Source organism: Diorhabda sublineata, unplaced genomic scaffold (genome assembly GCF_026230105.1).
Source record: "Diorhabda sublineata isolate icDioSubl1.1 unplaced genomic scaffold, icDioSubl1.1 Dsub_282, whole genome shotgun sequence".
Classification (NCBI taxonomy): domain Eukaryota; kingdom Metazoa; phylum Arthropoda; class Insecta; order Coleoptera; family Chrysomelidae; genus Diorhabda; species Diorhabda sublineata.
Genome location: NW_026614224.1, coordinates 2,927 through 11,290, shown reverse-complemented (window position 1 = coordinate 11,290; position 8,364 = coordinate 2,927). Strand labels below are relative to the sequence as shown.

At 22.8% G+C, this 8,364-nt stretch overlaps 1 pseudogene; it reads right to left on the bottom strand.

Moving 5' to 3' along the window:
- Nucleotides 1-6: 6 nt before the first annotated feature.
- Nucleotides 7-1,325, bottom strand: LOC130452194 (cytochrome c oxidase subunit 1-like; annotated as a pseudogene).
- Nucleotides 1,326-8,364: the final 7,039 nt, after the last annotated feature.

The following is an 8,364-nucleotide window of genomic DNA, read 5'->3' as shown; positions in this document are numbered from 1 at the left end:
TCCTATTAATCCTAAAAAATGTTGTGGAAAAAACGTTAAATTTACTCCAATAAATATAATAAAAAATTGAATTTTTAAGTAGAAATTATTTAAGGTTAATCCTGTAAATAAAGGAAATCATTGAACAATTCCTGCTATAATTGCAAATACTGCCCCTATAGAAAGAACATAATGAAAATGAGCAACAACGTAATAAGTATCATGTAAAACAATATCAATTGAAGAGTTAGCTAAAACTACTCCTGTTAATCCTCCGACTGTGAATAAAAAAATAAACCCTAGTGCTCATAATGTTGTAGGCCTATAGTTAATTCTTGATCCGTGAAAAGTAGCTAATCATCTAAAAACTTTAATTCCAGTAGGAACTGCAATAATCATAGTAGCTGAAGTAAAATAAGCTCGGGTATCGACATCTATACCTACTGTAAATATATGGTGAGCTCAAACAATAAATCCTAATAAACCAATTGCTATTATAGCATAAATTATACCTAAAGTTCCAAAAGCTTCTTTTTTTCTACTTTCTTGTCTTACAATATGAGAAATTAAACCGAAACCTGGGAGAATTAAAATATAAACTTCAGGATGTCCAAAAAATCAAAATAAATGTTGGTATAAAATTGGGTCCCCTCCTCCAGCGGGATCAAAAAAAGAGGTATTTAAATTTCGATCAGTTAACAATATAGTAATTGCTCCTGCTAAAACTGGCAAAGATAAAAGTAAGAGGATTGCTGTAATTACAACAGCTCAAACAAATAAAGGTATTCGGTCTAAAGTTATGCCTTTGGGTCGTATATTGATTACTGTGGTAATAAAATTAATAGCCCCTAAAATTGAGGAAATTCCTGCTAAATGTAAACTAAAAATAGCTAAATCTACTGAAGATCCCCCATGAGCAATATTAGATGAAAGAGGAGGGTAAACTGTTCATCCAGTTCCTGCACCTCTTTCTACAATTCTTCTTATAATTAGAAGGAATAAAGAAGGAGGTAATAATCAGAAACTTATATTATTTATTCGGGGAAAGGCTATATCTGGAGCACCAATTATTAAGGGTACTAATCAGTTTCCAAAGCCCCCAATTATAATTGGTATTACTATAAAAAAAATTATAATAAATGCATGGGCAGTTACGATTACATTATAAATTTGATCATTTCCAATCAAAGTTCCGGGTCTTCCTAATTCTGTTCGTACTAACACTCTAAGGGAGGTTCCAACTATACCTGCTCAGATCCCAAAAATAAAATATAATGTTCCGATATCTTTATGATTTGTTGAAAACAACCATTTATTCGGTAGAATGGCTGAGTTCAGGCGATAAACTGTAAATTTATTTACGAATATTTTATTCTTTTACCAAGCCTTATATTCAAGTATGATATTAAATTGCAAATTTAAAGGTAAATAATTTTTAAGGCTTAGATAAAATCTATAATCAACTTTGAAGGTTGATAGTTTAACTTAACTTAAATCCTTATAAGATATTTAAGATCCTAGTACAAAGGCATAAGCTAAGTAGAGTAAATACATTTAAAAATAAAAAGATAAAATTATTAAATTTTGTTGGTTTAATTAAATTTTCAGTTATTAGAATAGTTAAAGAAGAAAATGTTAGTCGAATATAAAAATACAAAGTGATTAATGTTGTAATGATTAAAACTACTCTTAAGGTATATATTTGATTTAAAATTAAATTATTAACCACAATTCATTTTGGGAGGAACCCTAAAAAAGGGGGTAAACCTCCTAAAGATAAAAAATTTAAAATAAAAAATAATTTAATTAATTTATTTGTATTTAATGCATTAAAAAGTTGGTTTAGGTTGAATAAGTTTAATTTTATAAAAAAAATAATAATATTTAATCTAATAAAAAAATAAATAATAAAATATACTAATCAAATTAATTTAGAATTTAGTATTCCTGCAAGTATTCAACCAATATGATTAATTGAAGAGTAAGCTATAATTTTTCGTAGGCTTGTTTGATTTAATCCTAAAATTCCACCTACAATAGAGGAGGTAATAATTACAAATGTTAAAAATTGATTTATACTTAAATTATATATTACTAAAATTATAGGGGCTAATTTTTGTCATGTTAATAAAATAAGGCTATTTATTCAATTTAATCCTTCTATTACTTCAGGGAATCAGGAGTGAAAGGGGGCAGCTCCTAGTTTTGTCAGTAATGCTGAATTAAGAATTATCATTAATCAAATATCAGAATTATTAGGGATATAGTCTGAAGAAATTAATGATATGATTACAGCGAATAGGATAATAGTAGAAGCTAAGGCCTGAGTAATAAAATATTTTAAGGCTGCTTCTGCGGGATAAATATTTTTATTTGATTTTATTAAAGGGATAATTCTTAAAAGATTAATTTCAAGGCCAATTCATATATTAAACCAAGAATAAGCTGAAATTGAAATTATCGTACCAATTATTATTGAATTAAAGAATAGAAGTTTATATAATTTTATTATTAAAAAGGAAAGAAACCTTTATAAATGGGGTATGAACCCAGTAGCTTAAATTTAGCTTACCTTTTTTACACTTTAATATAAGATGTATATTAACTTTTGATGTTAAAGGAAATAGTTTAATCTATTAAGTGTAATTTTTTTGGGGGGGGTTAATGAAGGTGTTTTACACATAATTAATTCTATCAAAATTATCCTTTTTTTCAGGCACATCATTATTTTTTTAAAAAACAAGTTTTTAGTTAAACATAAAGTTTTAAATTTACCAAAAAAAGTAATTAAAAAAAAATATTTTTATTGAAAAAAAAATGTGCATTTTTTTGCATTTTTTGCACATTTTTTGCATTTTTTGCACATTTTTTGCATCAGAATTTTGTGCATTTTTTTGTAATTTTTTTTTACATTAACGGCAAAAGTCAATGAATCATGAAAATTTTCTTTGAAAATTTCAAGTATATAGGTTTTTCTAATATAAATGTTTAATTAATTAAAATAATAGAAATGTATATATCACCCAAGAATATATTTAGTATGAGATTTTTAATAATGTTAATAGTTTCTAGTAACTTTATATATATATAAATAATAATAATTTATAAACTATTAAACTTATGAATTAATTCGATTGTTATATATATAGAAAACTATTACAAAGTTTAAAGACTTAAATTGAAAATCCCAGAAAGAGAATCATTTAGATCTTATTCACCATATTATTAATTTATGAATGGAGAATTATTAATATTATATTAAACCATAGTATATTTATAAATATATCACGTATAAATTTATAAAGAATATAAATTAAGTAAATATTAAATAATTCTTTAATTAATATAACTTTTATTTACTCATAAAAAAAAAAAAAAAAAAAAAAAAAACCTCTTTTTTTAATAATAAAATAAGATTTCATATGATTAAAGGATTTAATTTGCTAAATATTGTTTTATTTTTATATAAAATTCAAATAATTGAACAATAAAAATATAGAATTTTTGGGATATAATTTGTTTTTATGTTTATATTTTATCTAAATTATCAAAAGTTTAAGTTTACAAATAATTTTTATAAAATTGAATTTTTTTAGAAAAAAAAATTAAAAAATACTATTTTTTCTTTATTATTTTAGTTAGTTAAATTTAGTTTTTAATTTATTTAAAATTTTAGTTTAATTACTACTTTTTTTTAAAAAAAACCTTCATTTTTTTTTTGTTCATAGAAATTTTTAAAGAGTTATATTTTTATTAATTTTTAAGGCTAAAATTTTATATTTATAGAATTAATTTAATTGAAAAATTGGTTCAATCATTTTGTAGCTTGCATTAAGGGGTGCAAGTCAACTTAATTTATAGAATTAATTTAACTGAAAAATTAGGCCAATCATTTTGTAGCTTGCATTAAGGGGTGCAAGCCAACTTAATTTATAGAATTAATTTAACTGAAAAATTAGGCCAATCATTTTGTAGCTTGCATTAAGGGGTGCAAGTCAACTTAATTTATAGGATTAATTTAACTGAAAAATTAGGCCAATCATTTTGTAGCTTGCATTAAGGGGTGCAAGCCAACTTAATTTATAGAATTAATTTAACTGAAAAATTAGGCCAATCATTTTGTAGCTTGCATTAAGGGGTGCAAGTCAACTTAATTTATAGGATTAATTTAACTGAAAAATCGGGCCAATCATTTTGTAGCTTGCATTAAGGGGATGTAAGTTAACTTAATTTATAGAATTAATTTAATTGAAAAATTGGTTCAATCATTTTGTAGCTTGCATTAAGGGGATGCAAGTCAACTTAATTTATAGGATTAATTTAACTGAAAAATTGGGCCAATCATTTTGTAGCCTGCATTAAGGGGTGCAAGCCAACTTAATTTATAGAATTAATTTAACTGAAAAATTAGGCCAATCATTTTGTAGCTTGCATTAAGGGGTGCAAGCCAACTTAATTTATAGAATTAATTTAACTGAAAAATTAGGCCAATCATTTTGTAGCTTGCATTAAGGGGTGCAAGTCAACTTAATTTATAGGATTAATTTAACTGAAAAATCGGGCCAATCATTTTGTAGCTTGCATTAAGGGGATGTAAGTTAACTTAATTTATAGAATTAATTTAATTGAAAAATTGGTTCAATCATTTTGTAGCTTGCATTAAGGGGATGCAAGTCAACTTAATTTATAGGATTAATTTAACTGAAAAATTGGGCCAATCATTTTGTAGCTTGCATTAAGGGGTGCAAGTCAACTTAATTTATAGGATTAATTTAACTGAAAAATTGGGCCAATCATTTTGTAGCTTGCATTAAGGGGATGCAAGTTAACTTAATTTATAGAATTAATTTAATTGAAAAATTGGGTCAATCATTTTGTAGTTTGCATTAAGGGGATGCAAGTCAACTTAATTTATAGAATTAATCTAACTGAAAAATTGGGCCAATCATTTTGTAGCTTGCATTAAGGGGTGCAAGTCAACTTAATTTATAGGATTAATTTAACTGAAAAATTGGGTCAATCATTTTGTAGCTTGCATTAAGGGGATGTAAGTCAACTTAATTTATAGGATTAATTTAACTGAAAAGTTGGGCCAATCATTTTGTAGTTTGCATTAAGGGGTGCAAGTCAACTTAATTTATAGGATTAATTTAACTGAAAAGTTGGGTCAATCATTTTGTAGCTTGCATTAAGGGGATGCAAGTCAACTTAATTTATAGAATTAATTTAATTGAAAAATTGGGTCAATCATTTTGTAGTTTGCATTAAGGGGATGCAAGTCAACTTAATTTATAGAATTAATCTAACTGAAAAATTGGGCCAATCATTTTGTAGCTTGCATTAAGGGGTGCAAGTCAACTTAATTTATAGGATTAATTTAACTGAAAAGTTGGGTCAATCATTTTGTAGCTTGCATTAAGGGGTGCAAGTCAACTTAATTTATAGGATTAATTTATTAATTAAAGGTATAATTTTATAAAAGTTAAATTTGGTTCTCATATGAAAAATTTTATTTTGTCATATAATTTTAAATTAAAATATGAGGTTAAAATTTAAAAAATAAGTTTTATGATTAATTTGTTTTTAATTTTGGTCAGTGAGAAAAATTTTGACGGGCAGGAAGTTTATTTTATGTTTATTTAATTGTTTATTTTTTAAAAGTTTTATTTTAACTTAAAAATTAGGTGTTATTTTTTATTATATGTGAATTATTTTATAGAAGAATTTAACAGTGATTAAAATTATATATTAAAGAAATTTAGATTTAGAAATAATAAGTATTATTAACAAAATTTGTGCCAGCAGTTGCGGTTATACAAATAATATAATTTAATTTTATTGATAAAAATTAATTGTAAGTAATAATTTTAATATAGAATTTAATAAGTGAAATTTTAAGTTTTATTTAAAAATTTAAGTTTGTTAATGAAGTTTAAAAATTTAAATTATAAACTAGGATTAGATACCCTATTATTTTAAATGTAATTAAAAATATTGAATTAGTAATAGTTATGTTCTTGAAAATTAAAAATTTTGGCGGTATTTTAGTCTTTTCAGAGGAACCTGTTCTGTAAATGATAATCCACGATTTAATTTACTTATATTATTAGTTTGTATATCATCGTAATTAAATATTTTATTAAAATTATAAATATTTAGAATTTAATATTATAAAATTTATCAGATCAAGGTGCAATTTATATATAAGAAGTAATGGGTTACAATAAAAATATTTTTGGATAATTTTTATTATTAAAAATTTAAATATGGATTTGATAGTAATTTTAATAAATTAATTAAAATGATTTTAGCTCTAAAATATGTACATATCGCCCGTCGCTTTCATTTAATATGAAATAAGTCGTAACAAAGTAGATTTACTGGAAAGTGAATCTAGAATACAAATTAGAGCTTGATTAAAAAGTATTTTAGTTACATTAAAAAGTTAATTGTGAAATTCAATTTAATTTGAAATAAGAATTTTATTATTTTTTTAAGTTATAAATTTTTAATTTAAGTAAAATTTATTTTATTATTAAAAAAGAAAAAATTTATTTAATTATAGTAAATTGTATTGTGAAAGAAAATTTTATTATTAAAAAAAGAAAAATTAATTTTTTGTACCTTGTGTATCAGGGTTTATTAAATAATATTTATGTATTTAATTTTTTCGAATTTAAAAGAGCTAAAAAATTAAAATTTTTATTGTAGAATAAATAATTTTTAATATTTTTTTTGTAATGAAATGTTATTCGTTTTTAAATATATCTAGTTTTTTAAGAAAAAAATTTAATTTATTTATTAATTAATATAGATATTTTTTAATATTTTTATATTATTAATAGTTAATATTTTTAGGGATGAGCTTAAAAATAAATTTTTATTAGTATATTAATAATTAAATTATAAAATTAGGATTAAAAATTTTCATATTTTGAAGTATGTTATAATTTATAATTAAAATTATATAATTTTTATTTACTATAAATTTTTTATTAAAATATAAATTTGAATATAAAAAATTTAGTAATAATGATAAAATTAGTATATAAATTTGTAAGTTTAAAATTTATTTATTAGGTTAAGTAAAGGAATTCGGCAAATATTTTTTCACCTGTTTATTAAAAACATGTCTTTTTGTGTTAAATTTAAAGTCTGGTCTGCCCTCTGAATATATTGAATGGCCGCGGTATTTTGACCGTGCTAAGGTAGCATAATCATTAGTTTTTTAATTGAAAGCTGGAATGAAGGGTTGAATGAAAAAAAGACTGTCTCTATTTAATTTTTATAGAATTTTATTTTTAAGTTCAAAAGCTTAAATAATATTAAAAGACGAGAAGACCCTATAGAGTTTTATAATTTTTTATATAAAAGATTTAGTATTAATTTTTTTATATTTAAAAATTATTTAATTGGGGTGATTAAAAAATTTAATAAACTTTTTTTATATTTTTATATTAATTAATAAATTGTTGATCCAAAAATTTTGATTACAAGATAAAATTACCTTAGGGATAACAGCGTAATTTTATTAAAGAGTTCAAATCGATAATAAAGATTGCGACCTCGATGTTGGATTAAAATTTATAATTGGTGCAGAAGCTAATTAATTAAGTCTGTTCGACTTTTAAAATTTTACATGATCTGAGTTTAAACCGGTTTAAGCCAGGTTGGTTTCTATCTTTAATTAAATTTAACATTTTAGTACGAAAGGACCAAATGAAAAAAATAATTTTTTATATTTTGAATAAAATTAATTATTTTGGCAGATTAGTGCAATAGATTTAGAATCTTTAAATGTAATTTATATTACAAGTAATACTTGATATTAAAAGATTTTTTGATAATTATAATTTCAAGGTTAATTTTAATTATTTGTGTATTAATTAGGATTGCTTTTTTAACATTATTAGAACGTAAAGTTTTAGGTTATATTCAAATTCGTAAAGGGCCAAATAAAGTTGGGTTTATTGGTTTAATTCAACCTTTTAGGGATGCTATTAAATTATTTAGTAAAGAGCAAACTTATCCTTTTATGGCAAATTTTAATTTATATTATTTATCCCCTATTTTTAATTTATTATTATCTTTATTTATATGAATATGTATACCATTTATTAGGATTAATATTAGATTTAATTTAACGATTTTATTTTTTTTAGCTGTCTCAAGATTGAGAGTTTATACAATTATATTGGCTGGGTGATCTTCAAATTCTAATTATTCATTATTAGGTAGACTTCGTTCAGTTGCACAGACAATTTCTTATGAAGTAAGATTAGCTTTAATTTTAATATCATTTTTATTTTTAATTTTAAGTGTAAATTTAATTGATTTAATTAAATATCAAGAATTTATTTGATTTATATATTTATTATTACCATT